The sequence below is a fragment of the Dermochelys coriacea genome, chromosome 6, assembly GCF_009764565.3.
Source record: "Dermochelys coriacea isolate rDerCor1 chromosome 6, rDerCor1.pri.v4, whole genome shotgun sequence".
Classification (NCBI taxonomy): Eukaryota; Metazoa; Chordata; order Testudines; family Dermochelyidae; genus Dermochelys; species Dermochelys coriacea.
Window position 1 is genome coordinate 101,275,714 of NC_050073.1, and position 20,842 is coordinate 101,296,555.

At 41.0% G+C, this 20,842-nt stretch overlaps 1 protein-coding gene across 2 annotated transcripts in view; it reads right to left on the minus strand.

Moving 5' to 3' along the window:
- Positions 1 to 20,842, minus strand: part of CLMN (calmin) — a 113,179-nt gene that overhangs the window by 55,790 nt on the left and 36,547 nt on the right. The window contains exon 1 of one of the 2 annotated variants that reach the window (XM_043516646.1): positions 10,672 to 10,788. The exons of the other annotated variant lie outside the window; for it this stretch is intronic. The gene's annotated coding sequence lies outside the window, so the exon portion shown is untranslated. Of the gene's footprint in view, positions 1 to 10,671; positions 10,789 to 20,842 lie in introns of those variants that run through there. 2 annotated transcript variants of the gene reach the window in all.

Sequence of the window (20,842 nt, forward strand, 5' to 3'; positions counted from 1 at the left end):
AATAAAATCCTGAAGCTTTAGAGAATAAGCAAATGTTTTGTGCATCATGGGTTAAACATGCGATAAGAGATAATGGGTTGCAGATCATTACAGAAAGAGAAAAATCAAGTGCTCTAAGACTTGAGCTATAGTCTGATCTGCAATGGGAGAAAGGGCAGGCCAACAGAATCAATAACAATTGCAAGTACCATTTCAAAACTTATGAAACTGTACTGTACACTGGAGTGATATAGCTGCAATCATCACCACAAGCTGAAATATAACAGTGGCCCATCATCAGATGTATTCATGTACAGGCTAAAATCTAATGGAACCCAGTGGTTACTCTTTAAAAATCTGCCAGTTTCCTTAAATGACATGATCCGATATTTTGCAGTATTCCCTAGCATACATTCAGGGAATACTGTAAATACTAGGATAAGTAGACACTGTAGAAGAAGCTGCATACAGTAGAAAGAAGAACGGTTACTTAGTGGACAGAGCATGGAACTGGGAGTCAGTAATCCCGACTATTATTCTCGGCTCAGCGACTGATTTGTCAGAGGTGACACAGCAAGTCATTTATTTTCTCTGGACCTCAACTTATTTTTCTGCAAAATAGGGATAATACTTGTTAGGATATAGATATTCAGGCCTGTCTGTAAAGGCCTATACTCCAAGAATTTAGGTGTATTCTTATCACTTAGCTAGTTATAGAGGCATAAAAGAAAGAATCAAAATCACTGTCTGCCGGTCTAAGGGCCTTCTCTTACTGTGACAGTCTGAGGCCCTGTTCTTAAGCTAAGGCCTTTGGCTAAACAACAGAGGCAGCCATAAGCTGGGAAGCGACCGGTCACCTCCTCACATTCCAAACTAGTCACATTGAAATAAGGTGCTATTGGGCCGTTAGGATACAATCCTGTCCTGATAATGGCTATCGCCTCCAGAGAAAGGGAAGTGCCTAGAAGATATAAAAGGAAACTTAGTTCGATAGCATCCTGTCTGGCAAGAACTCACTTATCAATAGCTGGGATGTGAAATCCTCATTTCTTTGTTGTTCTATCATTGTAGTCCCCATTTCCCTATTGTTTGTCTGTATAATCTCTGTCTGGTTCGGTGATTGTTTCTGTCTGCTGTATAATTAATTTTGATGGGTGTAAACTAATTAAGGTGGTGGGATATAATTGGTTACATAATCGTGTTACAATATGTTAGGATTGGTTAGTTAAATTTCAGTAAAATGATTGGTTTCAGAGTAGCAGCCGTGTTAGTCTATATTTGCAAAAAGAGAAGGAGTACTTGTGGCACCTTAGAGACTAACAAATTTATTTAAGCATAAGATTTTGTGAGCTACAGCTCACTTCATCAAATGAATAAATTTGTTAGTCTCTAAGGTGCCACAACTACTTCTTTTCTTTTTTGTAAAATGATTGGTTAAGGCATAGCTAAGCAGAACTCAAGTTTTACTATATAGTCTATAGTCAATCCGGAAGTGTGGGTGTGGGGGGCGGAGGAAATGGGAATCATGTTTAGCTTAGGGCAGGAATGGGAACAGGGACACAGGTAAGGCTCTGTGGTGTCAGAGCTGGGAAGGGGGACACTAAGGAAGGAAACTGGAATCATGCTTGCTGGAAGTTCACCCCAATAAACATCAAATTGTTTGCACCTTTGGACTTCGGCTATTGTTGCTCTCTGTTCATGCGAGAAGGACTAGGGAAGTAAGTGGGTGAAGGAATAAACCCCCTAACAATACTGTTCCCATAACTCTCAGGGTTATATGAGGTAATGTTTTAATTGAAATGGAGATACCAAGATGAAAAGCACTGTGCAAATCCAAACTATTATTTTTATCCTTATAGAGGCAAACCCTTCTGACAGATTACTGATTTGCTTATACAGGCCATGGGAACCCTATGTTCACTATGGTGCATGCAGAAACTTTAAGCCAACACGAGTAGAGAGATCTTTCATGCAGCAGAGGAATCCTTCCATAGGTATTGGGAGCACTGCCTCTGCAACACTCCCAGAAGTGGCCAACTCATCAAAACAGACAAGAGCTCAATTCTTCCCTCACATGGGTCAAGAGGGCAAAATTGGGTCATAAATTTCAGTCTCAAAGCTGGATCCTCATGTGGTACCATGCTGTACTACTGTTAGAATAGAGCACTTGCTGTTTTTATATATTTAAATTAAAAAAAAAAAGATATTTAATGTGAGGCTCTAGATGCCCTCACCAATGCTGGTCAGAAACTTTGTCTAAACTTTATTTATAGAGAATGTAATTTTTGTTTAAATCAAAACATTCTGAAAAATGTGTCAATTTCAATGACCATTCCCACCGGAAAAATATATTTCTGAAAAAAAAAAAATCAGAAGCTACAGGAGCTACAGGCACCAACTTTCCAGTGTGCCGGGGGGTGCTCACTGCTCAACCCCTGGCTCTGCCACAGGCCCTGCCCCCACTCCACCCTTTCCCACCCCGTCCCCTGAACCTGCCATGCCCTCGCTCCTCCCCCACCCCCATCGCCTCCTGCACACCATGAAACAGCTGAGCAGGAGATGTGGGGAGGTGCTGATCAGTGGGGCTACCAGTGGGCAGGAGAGAGCTGATGCGGGGCTACTGATGTATTACTGTGGCTCTTTGGCAATATACATTGGTAAATTCTGGCTCCTTCTCAGGCTCAGGCCAGCCACCCCTGTACTAATGAATGAAGAGAAGTTGAAGAAAATTACTATCAAAGAGAGTTTATGCAGAAGTAGGAAAAGCAGTGAATTCACAGACAACATTGTGTAGCAGTCTAGAAACAGAAATTGTTAGAGAGGGCAAGGGTTCAGCTCTCAGAATACAGCAAAACTCCAAAAGCATGTCATCTGCTGCAAGAAAGGTATATAATCAGTCCCCAGTGGGCAGAAAGGGAAAGCATGAAAGTATTTGGGGAAGGGGGGGGACAAATTTAATTTAGGAGTAGATGTAGAATATGCTAGTGATAGCAGAGGGTGTGACTGAAAGAACTTGTGGATCTACCAGTTAAAATATCAGGCCCCAAGAGCCTTCCCCTATGGAAAATACATACTAGTATCATGATCAGTGCAGACAGCACCTCTACCAATAGGTAGTTCTAGGTCTTTATCTGAGTGTTAAGTTGTTGTCTCGTTTTGCTATGTTGTAGACTTGGTTCAGGGGTAGAAGGCTAGGAAGAAGTTCAATCCTTCCTTTGGGTGCTGGACTTATTTCTTGCAGTGTTCCATAAATCTCTGTGGTTCTATAAGGACTTATTACAACTGGTAGCAGCAGCTTCAAGATGGAAATAGCCCCTTTTTCCTGAGAAGAAGTTTACTGGTCATGCTGATGAGACTGAAATCAGTGTGTACTTGGCAGACTTTGAGCTGTTGCTCTCTGTGACTGAGTTGTCTGGAGAGAAAGCAGCATAGTACCTAACAGTGTTTTTGGAGTATAATGCCAAAGCCTTTTTCCAGTAGCTTCTCAACCCAATGTGGATCATGGATTTTACAAAGAGGAGCCCATGCTCAGTGTCAAACCATGAGAGAATCCTTTGTGAAAAGTAAGTTTATCAACACTTTACCAGAGGAACTTTGAGTATTATAATAATAATCTGAGAGCATTAGGATACAAGGGGCCATGCTACCAGTTAAACCATAAACCCAACTGAATGCAGAGAAGTTACATGGGTAAAATGTGAACAGAATATAGTTCATAGAAAATATCATAGTTACATTTTAGTGCAGTGCTAAAGACTAAAAAGAGATCTAATTAAGTCTCTCTCTTTGCAAATGCAAGTCATAGTCGACCTACAGAAGAGGTAGCTGATCTTTGCCAGAAGCCAAAGCCAAAGCCAAACCCAAAGCACGCTCATTCAGATTTTGGACAAGAACAGTTAAGGCTTCACAGACTCAGCAGCAAGCTATACCTAAAAATCTGAGGCATGGTCCCTGGAAATTCAGAAACGTCTTATTTAAGTTAAAACAGAGGTTTTTTTAATGAGTTAAATATGAAAAAGAATAATCCAGATATTATTGGTATTGTGTTTATGTTAAACTCCATTTGCATCATGTTGTCATAGACTCTAAGGTCAGAAGAGATCATTGTGATCTAGTCTGACCTTCTGTGTAACCAGTATCCATAGACCTTACGCAAAATAATTCCTAGAGAAGATCTTTTAGAAAAAGATCCATCTTGATTTAAAAATGGTCAGTGATGGAGAATTCACCATGATAACTTGTTCTAATGGTTAATTACTCGCACTGTTAAAAATTTATGCCTTATTTGCTGTCTGACTTGGTCTAGTTTCTACTTCTAGCCACTGGCTTGTGTTATACCTTTCTCTGCCAGACTAATGAGCCCATTATTAAATATTTGTTGCCTCATATAGTTACTTACTGACTGTAATCAAGTCACCCATTAACCTTCTCTTTGTTAAGCTCCATATATTGAGCTCTGAGTCTATCCTTTAATCATTCTTGTGGCTCCTCTCTGAACCCTCTCCACTTTAATCAGCATCCTTCTTGAATAGTGCACACCAGTACCAACATGGTATTCCAGCAGTAGTCTCACCAATGCCAAATACAGTTGTAAAAGAACTTCTCTATCCCTATTCAAGATTCCTCTGTTTATGCCTCCTAGAATGGCATTAGCTTTTTGGCCAAAAAGTCACATTGGGAGCTCATGTCATCTGAGTATCCATCACAACTCCCAAATCTTTTTCAGGGTCTTCCATCCTGTAAGTATAGCCTACATTCTTTGTTTCCAGATGATAGATGTACGTTTAGCCATATTAAAATGTATATTGTTTGCTTATGCCCACTTTACAAATCCATCCTCTTAATTATTTACAAATCCCACAAATTGTGTCATCTGCAAACTTTATCAGTGATGATTTTAGGTTTTCTTCCAGATCATTGATAAAAATATTAAATAGCATAGAGCCAAGAATCAATCCTCGTGAGACCCCACTTGATGACAATTCCCCATTTACAGTTACATTTAGAGACCTATTACTTAACCAGTTTAATCCATTTAGTGTGTGCAATGTTGGTTTTACATCATTGAAGTTTCTTTTAAAATCAGATCATGCTGTATAAGTCGAATACCTTACAGAAATCTAAGTATGTTACATCAACACTATCATCTTTATCAACTAAACTTGTAATCTTATTAAAAAAATCTCAAAGTTAATTTTGACAGGATCAGTTTTCAATAAACCCATACTGATTTGCATTAATTACACTACCCCCTTTTGTTCTTTATTAATCGAGTCCTGTATCATCTGCTCCATTATCTCACCTAGGATTAATGTCAGGCTGACAGGCCTACAGTTACCTGTGTCATCCCATTTCCCTTTTTAAAAATTGGAAAAACATCAGCCTTCTTCCAGTCTTCAGGAATTGCCCCAGTGCTCCAAGACTTACTGAAAAATCAACATTAATGGGCTAGTGACCTCCTTAGCCAGCTCTTTTAAAACTTTTGGATGCAAGTTATGTGGACCTGCTGATTTTAAAAATGTCTAGCATTAGCAGCTTCTGTTTAACATCCTCCTGAGATACTAATGGAATAGAAAGAGTGTTATCAGATAATGAGACTTCATCTCTGTTTTCCCCCCAAATATTGGACAGAAATATTTATTGACTACCGCTGCCTTTTCTGCATTATTATTGATAATTCTACCATTTCTATATAGTATTGGACCAATACCACTGTATGAAGTATTTTTGTTCCTAATATGCAAAAAAAAAAAAAAGCAGCACACACACCACCAACCAACCTTCTTATTGTCCTTAATGCTACTGGCCATAGATTTTGCCTTGTGCCCCTTGGTTTCCCTTATCAATTTTCTACAATTCCTAACTTCTGATTTAAATTCATTAGTCTCAACTTCACCTCTCTCACATTTATTTATTTTTGACACCTGCCTTCACTTCCTCTCTAAAAACAGACTGTGCTGGTTTAAATAACTGACATATATATAAAATATATTTTAAAAAAAATATCAGTCTTCTTCCTCAGTTGTGGGAGTGTGGCAACTAGTAAGGTATTCTTAAATGATTCCCAATTATCATTCATATTTTTCTGATTAAATTCTTCCTCCAAGCTGATTTGTGTCATAATTGCTTTCATCTTTGTGAAACTGGCCCTTTTAAAGCACTAATTTTTTATTTTATTACTTGTCTGGACTTTATTCTGCTCACACATTATAAACATGATCAAGTCATGGTCACTTGTTCCTGAGCTACCATTAACAATTTTTACTTCTGTGATCGGTTCCTCTGTTAGGACAAGGTTTTATACAAAATTCCCTTATATTGGCTGCAACTCTTTTTGTGTTAAAAAATTGTCATCTATAATGTTTAGAAATTCCAAGGATGTTTTAGTGCTGGCAGCATGAGATCTCCAGCATGTGTCACTCAAATTGACCTCACCCACGATCATACAGTATTTCCCCCTACACATTAGAGATAGGTCTGTAAAGAGGTGGTCATCCTAATACATAGTGTGATTTGGTGGTCTGTAGCAGACACCAACTAATACTCCTTCTTGTGCTTTATTTGTTAGGACATTGATCCCTAAGCATTCAAGATTATTTTCTTCCAAGTTATCAGTGACTTGGAAACAGGTAATGCCATTTTTTTAACATGGCACACTACTCCCTCTCCCCTTTCACTCACTCAGACCTTCCTAAATAGTTTATAAACATTGACTTTAACATTCCCATTGTGTGAATCATCTCATCAGGTTTCAGTACTATTAATAGATCAAATGTATGCTCATAAATGAGCAATTCTCTTGTTTGTTAACCAGGCTCCTAGAATTAGTATATAGGAAATTCAAACATTTCATGCCCTTTGGTTCCTTGATTGATTTTGTTCTCAACATCTCGGTTTTGTGGTAAATGAGTGCTCATATTGTCCCCCTTTTAACCTTCCCCTTTTGCTATTAGTTTAATCCCCTCCTGACTACTCTAGTCAGTCTGTCCACAAGGAGATTGGTCCCTCTTCTACGGAGGTGGAGGTCATCCAAACTATACAGCTCCCTCTCCCCATAGGAGAGTTGGACCAATGTTCCACAAAACCAAAGCCCTACATCCTATGCCACTTACCTACTCAGTGATTCACTTCCAGAATCTTCTGCATTCTGCCTTCCTTTGGTCATGGGACAGGATGGATCTCAGAGAAGATCACTTGGATATTCTTCTTCTCCATGATTCTGAGTTCCCTGAATTCATCTAGTATCTGTGAGATAGCACTAATGACACTGCGTTGTGGGATGATATGAACCATCACCAATGGATCCTGGTCTGTAGACTTCAGAAGCCTATCCAATCCTAGACGGACATCTGGAGTTTTGGCTCCAGAAAGGCAGCCCACTGTCTTGTTGTCCACCTTTCCCTGGCAGAATGTTCTTTTGGTTCTTCTGAGTACTGAATCTCCCACAAGGGTCTGACTTCCTTGGATGGTTAGAGAACTCTTTTCAAAGGTAAGCTTGATTATCTTACAGGTTAGACCAAGCTGCCATCCATATGTGTGTCCTGTACATCTCTCCATTCTTTTGGACCTGCTGGATCTTGAGAGGTATCTTCCATAGTTTCCACATTGAGGATCTGGTATTGATTTGAAAGGTCTAGAGCTGTGTGGAATTTGTCCTGTTTCTCTTCTTTATGGTGGCCATAGTCTACCTATCCTCATCCGTCTCCAACCATGAAAAATGTTGCCATGACCTCTTTCCTCTAGTGGTTATGAATTGCTAGGCCTTCTCTTTAACTTCCCCTCTCTCCCCAGTTCCCTTGTGGCCAGCTCCATTCTTCCTTAGACCTGGGGTACTGGTGTTTCCTGAATCTGGTTGTCTAAGAACTCCTCCAGTTCTCTTATTAGAATCTTAATTTGCTCCTCTAATCCAAGAATCTTTTCCTCCAACACAGTCACCAACTTGCACTTCATGCACAGAAAATCTCTTCTGTCCTCATGCAGGAAAGAAAGCATGGCACATCCATTGCAGGTCACCACCACTGTTCTGTCACAGGCCATCTTATCACATATAGTGCTGGACCAGGAAGGAAAGCCTCTCACACTCCTTCTGTTAACTCCCTCTGTTCACAGCTCTCAAATTCATCTAGCAAGTAATTTTTTTATATCAAGTCTTCATTGATTAGCTCAGTTCTGCTCTGCCCCTCACCACCAGAGAGTGATTAATCACTCAGAAACTTCAAACAGCTGATCAAAGCTCTAAGAGCTAGAGCCTCATGGTCTTTAGCAAAGTAACAGGTTTCAGAGTAGCAGCCGTGTTAGTCTGTATTCGCAAAAAGAAAAGGAGTACTTGTGGCACCTTAGAGACTAACAAATTTATTAGAGCATAAGCTTTCGTGAGCTACAGCTCACTTCATCGGATGCATTTGGTGGAAAAAACAGGGGAGAGATTTATGTACACACACACAGAGAACATGAAACAATGGGTTTATCATACACACTGTAAGGAGAGTGATCACTTAAGATAAGCCATCACCAGCAGCGGGGGGGGGGGGGGGGGGGGGGAAGGAGGAAAACCTTTCATGGTGACAAGCAAGGTAGGCTAATTCCAGCAGTTAACAAGAATATCAGAGGAACAGTGGGGGGTGGGGTGCCATCCCACCCCCCACTGTTCCTCTGATATTCTTGTTAACTGCTGGAATTAGCCTACCTTGCTTGTCACCATGAAAGGTTTTCCTCCTTCCCCCCCCCCCCCACTGCTGGTGATGGCTTATCTTAAGTGATCACTCTCCTTACAGTGTGTATGATAAACCCATTGTTTCATGTTCTCTGTGTGTGTGTACATAAATCTCTCCCCTGTTTTTTCCACCAAATGCATCCGATGAAGTGAGCTGTAGCTCACGAAAGCTTATGCTCTAATAAATTTGTTAGTCTCTAAGGTGCCACAAGTACTCCTTTTCTTTTTGCGAATACAGACTAACACGGCTGCTACTCTGAAACCTGGTTTTTGAATGTTATAATTCTTGACGTCTGATTTGTGTCCATTCATTCTTTTATGTAGAGACTGTCCAGTTTGGCCAATGTACATGGCAGAGGGGCATTGCTGGCACATGATGGCATATATCACATTGGTAGATGCGCAGGTGAACGAGCCTCTGATAGTGTGGCTGATGTGATTAGGCCCTATGATGGTATCCCCTGAATAGATATGTGGACAGAGTTGGCAACGGGCTTTGTTGCAAGAATAGGTTCCTGGGTTAGTGGTTCTGTTGTGTGGTGTGTGGTTGCTGGTGAGTATTTGCTTCAGGTTGGGGGGCTGTCTGTAAGCAAGGACTGGCCTGTCTCCCAAGATCTGTGAGAGTGATGGGTCATCCTTCAGGATAGGTTGTAGATCCTTGATGATGCGTTGGAGAGGTTTTAGTTGGGGGCTGAAGGTGATGGCTAGTGGCGTTCTGTTCTTTTCTTTGTTGGGCCTGTCCTGTAGTAGGTGACTTCTGGGTACTCTTCTGGCTCTGTCAATCTGTTTCTTCACTTCAGCACATGGGTATTGTAGTTGTAGGAATGCATGATAGAGATCTTGTAGGTGTTTGTCTCTGTCTGAGGGGTTGGAGCAAATGCGGTTATATCGTAGCGCTTGGCTGTAGACAATGGATCGAGTGGTATGATCTGGATGAAAGCTAGAGGCATGTAGGTAGGAATAGCGGTCAGTAGGTTTCCGATATAGGGTGGTGTTTATGTGACCATCGCTTATTAGCACCGTAGTGTCCAGGAAGTGGATCTCTTGTGTGGACTGGTCCAGGCTGAGGTTGATGGTGGGATGGAAATTGTTGAAATCATGGTGGAATTCCTCAAGGGCTTCCTTTCCATGGGTCCAGATGATGAAGATGTCATCAATGTAGCGCAAGTAGAGTAGGGGCATTAGGGGACGAGAGCTGAGGAAGCGTTGTTCTAAGTCAGCCATAAAAATGTTGGCATACTGTGGGGCCATGCGGGTACCCATCGCTGTGCCGCTGATTTGAAGGTATACATTGTCCCCAAATGTGAAATAGTTATGGGTGAGGACAAAGTCACAAAGTTCAGCCACCAGGTTAGCTGTGACATTATCGGGGATAGTGTTCCTGACGGCTTGTAGTCCATCTTTGTGTGGAATGTTGGTGTAGAGGGCTTCTACATCCATAGTGGCTAGGATGGTGTTTTTAGGAAGATCACCAATGGATTGTAGTTTCCTCAGGAAGTCAGTGGTGTCTCGAAGATAGCTGGGAGTGCTGGTAACGAAGGGCCTGAGGAGGGAGTCTACATAGCCAGACAATCCTGCTGTCAGGGTGCCAATGCCTGAGATGATGGGGCATCCAGGATTTCCAGGTTTATGGATCTTGGGTAGCAGATAGAATACCCCAGGTCGGGGTTCTAGGGGTGTGTCTGTGCGGATTTGTTCTTGTGCTTTTTCAGGGAGTTTCTTGAGCAAATGCTGTAGTTTCTTTTGGTAACTCTCAGTGGGATCAGAGGGTAATGGCTTGTAGAAAGTGGTGTTGGAGAGCTGCCTAGTAGCCTCTTGTTCATACTCCGACCTATTCATGATGACGACAGCACCTCCTTTACTTAGCAAAGTACTAATCAAAGTTCTAAGAGCTTACTTAGAGGCCCACGACCCAGCTACATAGTCTGTACCCAGAGATCAAACAAACAACCCACAGATGGGCCAAACACACCACTCACCATGTCCTGCTACCTCAAAACACAGTCTGTAGCTGGAGCTATACCCTCCTGTTCACTACCTTTGTTCACTGCTCTTAAGTTCATCTAGCAAGTGACTTTTTATACCATGTCTTCCCTGCTTTGCTTAGCTCAGCTCAGCTCTGCCTCTCACCACCAGGGAGTGATTAACCACTCAGAGACTTCAAACAGCTGGGCTGAGGAAAGCTCCAAGGCATAGAGTCTTGTGGCCATTAGCCAGGCACTGATCAAAGCTCTAATGTCCCCACATTCAATGTAAAACTGCATTGCACAAGTCATCAAGGAACTGAAGGTTTTGGCAGCCGCAGTGTTGTCTACTCAGGATTTTACAGCAAGTCTTATAATATTTAATGTTTTTCTTAAAATCCCTGCTCCTGAAATCATATAATTCCATGAGGATCTCAGTTTTCCTTTGTGTGTGGAGGGCTGGGGGTTGTTTGTTCAAAGTAAGTTCCTACCCCATGATTGCAGAGAAAAGATTGAAACTTATGATGCAAATGCACCATAAAATATTCAAAAACCAGAAAGCCACTTTGAAAATGAATTATGGGGGTTTAAAAAAAAAGATGTTTAATCCAATCTCATGATTTTTGGGTCCCATCTCATGATTTTTAAATGCTTTGTGTTGAAAATAGTGCAGCTCGGAGGGGCTTTTGATAGGGATTGTCTGACAGCCCATTTTCTAGATGTTTCTGTTGAACTGCTCACCAGCGAAGTATTAACAAGTAAATTATCTTCCAGCTTTCTCAGTTAGTGAGCCAGTTAGATGAATGTGGGTGTGTGTGGGGGGGGTGTTTACACCTTTTTACAGCTACTGTTTCAGACCATGTCTGCAGCAAACAAGCACAGCATCAGAAGATCGCTGTCTACAGCTGACTCAATACAGAATCAGTTAACCTTGAAAACATCAGTGTAATCTTCACAATAATGTAGGCATTTTTTTGTTTTTAAACAAAGGTTTAGGGTTTGTTTTGAGAGTTAATCCAGAATAACACACGAGAGTTAATCCAGAATAAAATAGGATGCAAATTTAAAGCAGACTAACTATTCCTGATTAACTACATGTGTGGATGCTCTTATTCTGGAATTATTATTAGTTGTTTTATCAGAGGTCTAGAAGCCTTAGTCCTGGGCTCCATTGTGCTAGGTGCTGTACAAACAGAATTAAAAGACTGTTTTTGCCCCAAAGTGTTTACAGTCTGGCCTCAGTATAACACAAGACAACAGAGGGGCAAAGACAGAGTGGGGAATACAGGAAACATTGAGACAGTGTTGATCAGCAGATAAACAATGGCCTCAGCACACCAGGAGCCTAATTATAGAGAGTTTTTTGTCTCTGAAGTTTGCAGTGGAACATCCTCTTCTCTTTTAGTGAAAGGTAATGGTCTTGGGGTTAAAGCACTGGACTGGAGCTCAGAATATCTAGTTTTGATTCATAGCTGTGCTACAGATTCCCTGGGTGACCTCAGGCAAGTCACATGGTCTCTCTGTGCTTCTGTTTCCCCATCTTTAACAGGGGGATAATTCATGTCACTCATGCATGTTGTGAGATTAAATCCACAAATACTTGGAAGGCACTCAGTCAGACCTTGCAGTGACAACTCTGGCTTGATCCTGATGCCAGCAAAATTGATAGAAGCAAGGCTATAATCCATATGATGGTTGTTTCTGTGATATATCTGGTGTTGCTTCTGTGATAATCATCACTACTTCTCCACATTATTGCAACATCTCTCAATACCTTGACCTAGTAAGACTTAGGGAATGCACTCTGCATTCCTCGACTAACTTAAAAAAATAATTACATACAATTTTGGCTGCCCTACCACTGCACTGTGCTTTAGCAGTAAATGGCTGCAATACCCTTTCCCCCTGTATATACTGCAAGAAATAGATCAAGCTTAAATATTAGACGGACAAAAATTCTTAAAACGAACTCTAAAAACAGACCATTCTTCCCTTTCACATGAGTAAATATTTGCAGACAGATCATCACAGAAGCTGGGTGGGAATTTTTGTTCCCATATAGGATTGTGCAACTTTGGAAAAATGCGAAACTTCTCACATTTGTACATTTCGGTGGCATTTTTCTTCTTTTAGTTAATTTCTCCATGAATAAGAATGACTGCAATTTAGCTGCAATAATGACTTTGAAAATATGCCCCATTTGCATCAATTTATTTCCACAGCTGCATAATCACATTATTTTAACTTTTTTTGTTTTTTAAGTGGATTTGTTTTGTCTTTGCCTCCCATTTAATGAAGAGATGAGTTTACTGAAAACTGCCTTTCCAGTTTCACTGGATTAGTAAAGTAAAGCCTAATTTGATTGAAAAATAACTTCACACCATGTTGTTTTACTGCCAATCAAATCACACCATTGCCTACAGCTGTGCTTGGCCACAAGACCCATTGGTTTCACTCATTTGTTTGTTTTTAAATGGTCAGTAATAGCAATATAGTCATATCCTCACACACACACACATACACACATGCAATTCAGTGCTGAGCAGAGTGTTCAATTCAAGGTAAGTAGGAACTATCAAACTGTACACTAAGCCTTGAGAGAGGGATTCTTGCTAGTCTTGGTTTACTGTGGGTCAGTGACTGTAGCTTAGAAAATTCTGAACCAATAAAAAATAATGCAATCATTCACCAAGCGGTACACACAGATGCCAGATCATTTTTATCCATGCTTTATAATGTGGCAAAAGCCTGCCAGAAAATCCGAGGGAACAGGATTTGATACTATGATACTACAAGGTGCTGAGTATCCTCAGCTTCTACTGATATCCCAGACTGCACTCAGCTGCTTGGAGAGTTTGGCAGAGAGAGAGAGAGAGAGAGAGAGGGAGAGAAAAGAGAGCATACATGTGCACAAGGGCAGGCCTTTTCCTTTGATAAGTCCCACAAGTAGAGGTAGGGCCAAATCCTGTTCACCTCACTCGAGTGGTTAAAGCAAACAGATACGGCCCTCAGTCATTTCCCTTGCAGACAGGACCACAGTGCCAAATCAATTTGTTTGACATCTAACTACAAGGTTTAAAAGATGGTTTTGGATGCTTGTGGGGTTTTTTGGGGTTTTTTTTTTTTGATCAAGTCCAAAGAGTACCTTTAAAAAAAACAACACCTGTGCACACAGATTGTCACTTTAAATCAGTAACACATAAAAGGTTTTCAGCTCTCCTTTAAAAATGTAGTTTAATTCAAACAAAACAAATATAGACCCTCCCTACCTCTTCCTACTTGAAGTGATGTCCTAAAAATGGAAAGCCTAGGTGCAGACTTTAATGGATACAGGATCTACCTCGCGCAATTGTTTGTGTGAGAAAGCCACAACTCCACTGATTTCTGCTGCTGTTGGCAACTGCCAACACACTGCATAATTTATTTAAAGTCTAGTAAATCGTGGCATTTATACCACTTCAAAACCATCAAAAAATACAATCCCACACCCTTATATGAGTGTTTTTAAATGTCTTTTTCTTGTCAATGACTGAAAAGAAGTACCTGGAATTAGTGAATAAGAACATTACAACTGACTAGATAATTATAGTATTCCTTACAAATGTACAGTATTAGCAATTTTAACAAATATTTATTGCTGAAGACCATCATCTCTGCTCACTTAGATATAAATAGGGCCCTACCAAATTCACGGCCATGAAAAAATACGTCCTGGACAGTGAAATCTGGTCTTTTGTGTGCCTTTACTCTATACTGTACAGATTTCACGGAGGAGACCAGCGTTTCTCAAATTGGGGGTCATGACCCAAAAGGGAGTTGCAGGGGGGTCGCAAGGTTATTTTAGGGGTATTGCCACCCTTACTTCTGCACTGTACTGTGCAGCTGTTGGCTGGGTGCCCAGCTCTGAAGGCAGCATAGAAGTAAGGGTGGCAATACCATACCATGCCAGCCTTACTTCTGTGCTGCTGCCTTCAGAGCTGGGTGGCCAGAGAGTGGCAGTTGCTGACTGATCAGCTCTGCAGGCAGCAGTGCAGAAATAAGGGTGGCAATACCATAACATGCCATCCTTCCTTCGGCGCTGCTGCCGGCGGCGGCGGCTCTGCCTTCAGAGCTGGGATCCTGGCCAGCAGCCACTGCTCTCTTGCTGCCCAGCTCTGAAGGCAGCACTGCCCCCAGCACAGAAGTAAAAGTAGTAGTACTGCAATCCCCCCTGCAATGACCTACTATTACAACACCATGACATTTCAGATTTAAATAGCTGAAATCATGAAATTTATGATTTTTAAAATCCTATGACCGTGAAATTGGCCAAAATGGACCGTGAATATTTATACAATATTCCAAAATACCTTATATTTAAGTAAGGTCCTTAATATAAACAAATATTCTGTGGTAAGTTCTTATGAGAGTTCTTGTGAGAGACTCATACCAAGTGTCTAACAAGAAAATTTTGTCTCAGATTTCAGTCAGAAATTAAATCAAAGAGAAAACTTTTATATTGCTTTCTCATAAGATCTTTTATCTTAAAATCTCAACACACTTTACATATATTAATGAATTACTTCTCAATACAGGGAGGTAGGTAAATATCACTGTATTCATTTTATAGAGGAGTAACATGAGGTACAGAGAGGTTAACTGACTTGCCTAAGGTCACACAACAAAGTGAGCACAAATCTAGGAATGGAATTAGGAGTCCTAACTCTTAGTCCATAAATCACACTGTCTGTATCTTGTATACTATGTGGAGGAAGATAACAAATGAATCAAACAAGTATCTTCCAAACTTATATGAAGGGACAAAGACTCTGAATTCCAAGTACTTTAAGCCCTTTTCTTAGTTGCACCCCATATTTGTTTATTTGCTTCAAAATTTACAGTAAAAACAAAACCAAACCCCAGAAGAATGTTCTTTCTGTAAAAAGGAAAGAAAATCTTCAAACCTCCCAAGAGTCACATAAAAATCATGTCCCATGGTTAACTTCCAAAGCAACTAATGTTTCCCTGGAAACATGTTTCTAAATCAAGTAGCTTTATTCATATCTTGTACTAACAATTTGTTCAGAAAATGCAAAGACAGACTATGCAAGTACTGAGCTCAAATCCCCAGACTTGCCTTCTGTAACCAAATCCCACTATCCTTAGAACACAGAATACTCTGGGTCTGTTTATTTTAATTGCTAGATGTAAAAAAACAGAAGGTAAAGAAGTATGACCTAAGCCACATCTGAATACACTTCTAAAGTTTAACTCTAGCTTAGGCCACAAGTGAACTGAATTTGTTTTCATCTTAGTAGGTTTCAGAATTCTCATCCTGAATGTATATTTTTTTCATTTGACAAAACCACTCTACATTATGATGATACGCAATTCAACTGGCATTCTTCTCAGAAAAGGCTCAAAGGTGCTGCCTGACAGAACTGAGATGCAGTGGCAAAGTTGTGTGGGAGTCCAGGACAGAAATAGCTGGGGTACTGCCAATCAGGATTGAAATGCATTACAAGAGCTGTGTGGGGGTACAGGATGGAAATAGCAGAGGTGATGTAGGTTAGGTTTCATAGATTGCAAGGACAGAAGGGACTATTATGATCATCTATTCTAGTCTGACCTCCTGTATATCACAGGCCATAGACCTCCCCCAGAATAATTCCTGGAGCATCTCTTTTAGAAAAAGATCTCATCTGGATTTAAAAATTGTCAGTGATAGAGAATCCACCACAACCCTTGGTAAGTTATTCCAGCCCTCACTGTTAAAAATGTATACCTCATTTCTGGATTTTTTCTAGCTTCAACTTCCAGCCATTAGATCGTGTTACAACTTTGTCTGCTAGACTGAAAAGCTCTTTATTAAATATATGTTCCCTATGTAAATACTTTTAGACTGCAATCAAGGCACCTGTGACAAAGTTCCTCCTCTGCCTTGGTGGGTCCTGCGCTTATTGGCGGATTTGCTTGCCTCAGAGATTCACGGCAGCCCTCAGTTTCGCCACTTTTGCGAGTGGCTCAAACCTGCCATTCACTCAGTTAATCTCATCATGGGCCAGCATGGGGAAAAGGAAGGAGAACAATTCCCACAGTCTCTGCTGGTCCACCTAGTGGGTCAGGGCAGGCCAGGGACCTTCCCCTCTTGTGGGACCCACAAGTCCAGGTCATAGAATCATAGAATATCAGGGTTGGAAGGGACCTCAGGAGGTCATCTAGCCCAACCCCCTGCTCAAAGCAGGACCAATCCCCAACTAAATCATCCCAGCCAGGACTTTGTCAAGCCTGATCTTAAAAACTTCTAAGGAAGGAGATTCCACTATCTCCCTAGGTAAAGCATTCCAGTGCTTCACCACCCTCCTCATGAAAAAGTTTTTCCTAATATCCAACCTAAACCTACCCCACTGCAACTTGAGACCATTACTCCTCATTCTGTCATCTGCTACCACTGAGAACAGTCTAGATCCATCCTCTCTCGAACCCCCTTTCAGGTAGTTGAAAGCAGCTATCAAATCCCCCCTCATTCTTCTCTTCCGCAGACTAAACAATCCCAGTTCCCTCAGCCTCTCCTCATAAGTCATGTGTTCCAGTTCCCTAATCATTTCTGTCAACTCCTCCTGTATCCAACAGGGAGTTGGGGGGATGCAGGGAACCCGGGCCTGCCCTCTACTCTGGATCCAGCCCAGGGCCCTGTGGATCACAGCTGTCTACAGTGTTTCATGTAACAGCTGTGTGACAGCTACAACTCCCTAAGCTACTTCCCCATTGCCTCCTCCCAACGATCCAGTGATATCTGCCTGAGTCTGCAGACAGCTTGAAACAATAGCTCTGAGAAAGTTGGGAATTGCCCCATCCATCTCAATGGGGTGATCTGGCACAGATAGAAAAGCAATAGGAATATGGAAGCCATGATGCCACAAGGTTTGTAGGTGCTCAAGGAATAGCACAGCTATTGAGTCTTTGTGTGAATGTACTGTACTTCCATCTGTGAATGTCCATGGGAATTACCCATGGATTTCAGGTTATCTGTAAATTAGAAGGCTATGCCATTTGCCTGTGTTGTGAGCAGTAAATCCCAAACTGATGGAATCATAGAATAATAGAAGATTAGGGTTCGAAGAGACCTCTGGAGGTCATCTAGTCCAAGGCCCTGCTCAAATGACTTACTGGAAACTCTTTCCCAGCAATCTGCTGGCATTTCCGGGGGAGGGGGCAGGAGGAAGATGGTAGGATTTGTATGACAAACCTTTACCCTTACTTTGCATTACTCCAGTTACTCCCTATGCTAGATTTCAACAACAGCCAGAGTATTTGCAGAACTTTCTTTAAAATATATCCCTGCCCTTATCACACACATATCATTTACACTTCTTATCTCCCAGATCTTTCCTAGCTCTACAGCACAAGAAAAGACAATTAGAAACAGCATAAAATTGAGTCCTTACCAAAAAATTGTACCTATGTAATTAGAGAGAAAATATCTAGTTAATTTTGGTCCAAAAATGTAGGTTTTGTAAAATAAGACTTTTCATACATTAAAACAATTACAAATATTTTCATGAATGTTTGCTCCTTGGTTAGAAAAACTGCCTCAGCTGAAATCAATCTCCTAAAGAGTTTACAAAGTGAAATTAATTAAAGGATGAAACTGACTAGTTCAGCAGTTCTCAATCTGTGGGTCGGGACCCCAAAGTGAGTTGCGACCCCATTTTAACGGGGGTCTAGACTTGCTGGGACCCAGGGCTGAAGCCCGAACTCCATCCCCAGCCAGGGTGGGGGGGCTCAGGCTGCAGCCCCCTTGCCCCCAACCTGAGGCAGCGGGGCTCAGTCTCTGCCCCCCCTCTCAGGATTATGTAGTAACTTTGTTGTCAGAAGGGGATTGTAGTGCAATGAAGTTTGAGAACCCCTGGACTAGTCCATTTTCATTATCCAAGTGGGGGAAAAAATGCCAAAAATAATTAAATGGCAAAAAGTAAATTCAAAGTTTTAAAATTCTTTCAATGTCAATAAACTAAGACATTAGTGTGGTTACCCAGGAAATTAAGATTCTTTTAACTATAGCAGTCATTATTGTCAGTTACCCCATTAATACATCAGTGCAGGGCACAAAGGGAGGAACAAAGTTAGCTTAAGTCACCTTTGCACTTCCTGTGTTCTGGGGCAGCTGAGGCTTGCCCAGCCCCCAGGGTAAGTTAGAGCTTCTCTTATAGTGTTCCCCATGGTGCCTGGGAGGGCCTGGAAGCAAAGAATAGTCTTAGTACAGCAGGTGCCAGCCATAATCCTGGCTTCTACCTTCAACTCCTTGCCCCTGATGCACCCCCTGTGCCAGGCGCTGGAAGAAGGCTACCTTCCATACATGAGTTGTATGCTGGCTGGGGAGGGTCCCTGAGCAGGGAGTATTCTTAGGGGTCTAATTCCAGGAATTCCACACTCTTTGTTGCTAAAGATCTCTTTATACTTCTCTGGCAACACAGAGAATCAAGACTCCTGTTTTTAACCAGGTAGTGCCCTTTTAATAGTTTTATGCCTCATTTGTACTTTTTTCTTATGGTGATCTGGTCTTTGATGCAGTGGCCTCTTAGTTACTACTAGTCAGCATATTAAATCCCTTTTTATAGGCTCCTTTGTTAATGTAGATGGACTTCAAAATCTTTACTCCTGAGGTAAGCCCTGAAGCAGGCACATGCTATAAACTAAAAATATTAACCACCTGTAACGTGCTTCACCATCAACATAATATGTTCATTTCACGATTGCAAAAGGCTAACCAGAATACCAATCAATACCTTATGGGGAGAGGGGGAAAAACGCTACATGATGGACTGCTGGAATGAGAACTTAGACACATGCTTTGTATTAAGCCTTTCAGCACCATATGACTAGCCTGGATCTACAATGCCATATGTTCTTTTCTAGTTCCATCACTATATCACCGCAATTTACATATCATCAGAGGGCATGCAGATATCCTTTGTGCAGAGATTTGCTTAACATTCAAGAGCAGTGAAAGGACTAAAGTGGTCCAAGCTTCCAGGAACAGAAAAATTTGGAATCCTTGATTTACTCTATAATTCAGTCTCAAAAGTCCAAGGAGAAAACCATCTGATATTTTATTTAACAACCAACTCCTCAAAAGCATCTAAAATATAAAATGTAGTTGTAACACAAAATAAAAATTTAGCAAAGCATAGTGGCATAAGGATAGACTCTCCCCTGGGTGTACATATTTAGCTGCTAATTAGGACTATGCATAAGTACAAAGGGATAAATGACCTCTATTCTATTTTACATTACTCATTCTTTCCCATTTCAACTTTTTCCTTTCCCTGATTATTTTTTCTTTCATTTTATTAACATTGTGTTAAAATACAATACAGAAAAGGAACAATGACTGAAACAAGGATGTTATGTCTTTCATTTTAAAAAAATGAATAATTGTTTTGTTTCCTTAGATTCTGGGCCCAATCCTACTTCCCCAGAATCAATGGCACTTTTTCTAATGACTTTACTCGGAAAAGGATCAAGATATTTCACTGTTATTCTTTCTCTTTCCATTTACTATGTCCATTTTTCTGTGTACTGGTGCTAATTAGTTTCTGCCTCAGTCTTTGTTCTCTTCTCCTCCCGGCACATAGCCTTGTTTGTTTCTATTTCTGTCTCTGTACCCATTTTTCTTCCCATTGCTTAGATCCCTTTGCCCAGAAGCTGCAGAGTTCGGCGTCATGCTAAGCAGTCCTCACAAGACCCTAGCAGACAATCAGCTGAAAATTGATCATTATTCATAGTTCTAATGTTGCTCTGAAACCCAGATGAAGTGGAAGGGGAGTTATCTATTTCAAATCACTTCAGCTGTGACACTTCAATCAGGACAAAGACTGTCCCTCAGGCACCTAACCATTATGTTGCCCAGCAGCAGCTGATGCAGTGTCCCAGGCTGCTTGGTAACAGGATTTGGTCCCTGCACACACATTAAAAAGCAGCATCACAAAGGACCAAGATCTTTGAATATAATGTATCCTGTCAGTTGATCAGGCATCAAAGGATCCTGTATATTGATTATTGGAAGGTCTGAAGGCATGAAAGGATGAATAATGTAATGAACCAGGTAGAATGTACAAATATAAAAAATAAATTGAAATCCATTAGATATGGTAATTGAGACTTCTTTTTCCAAGCTTAAGATCCTTCAGACTATTAGAAGCTG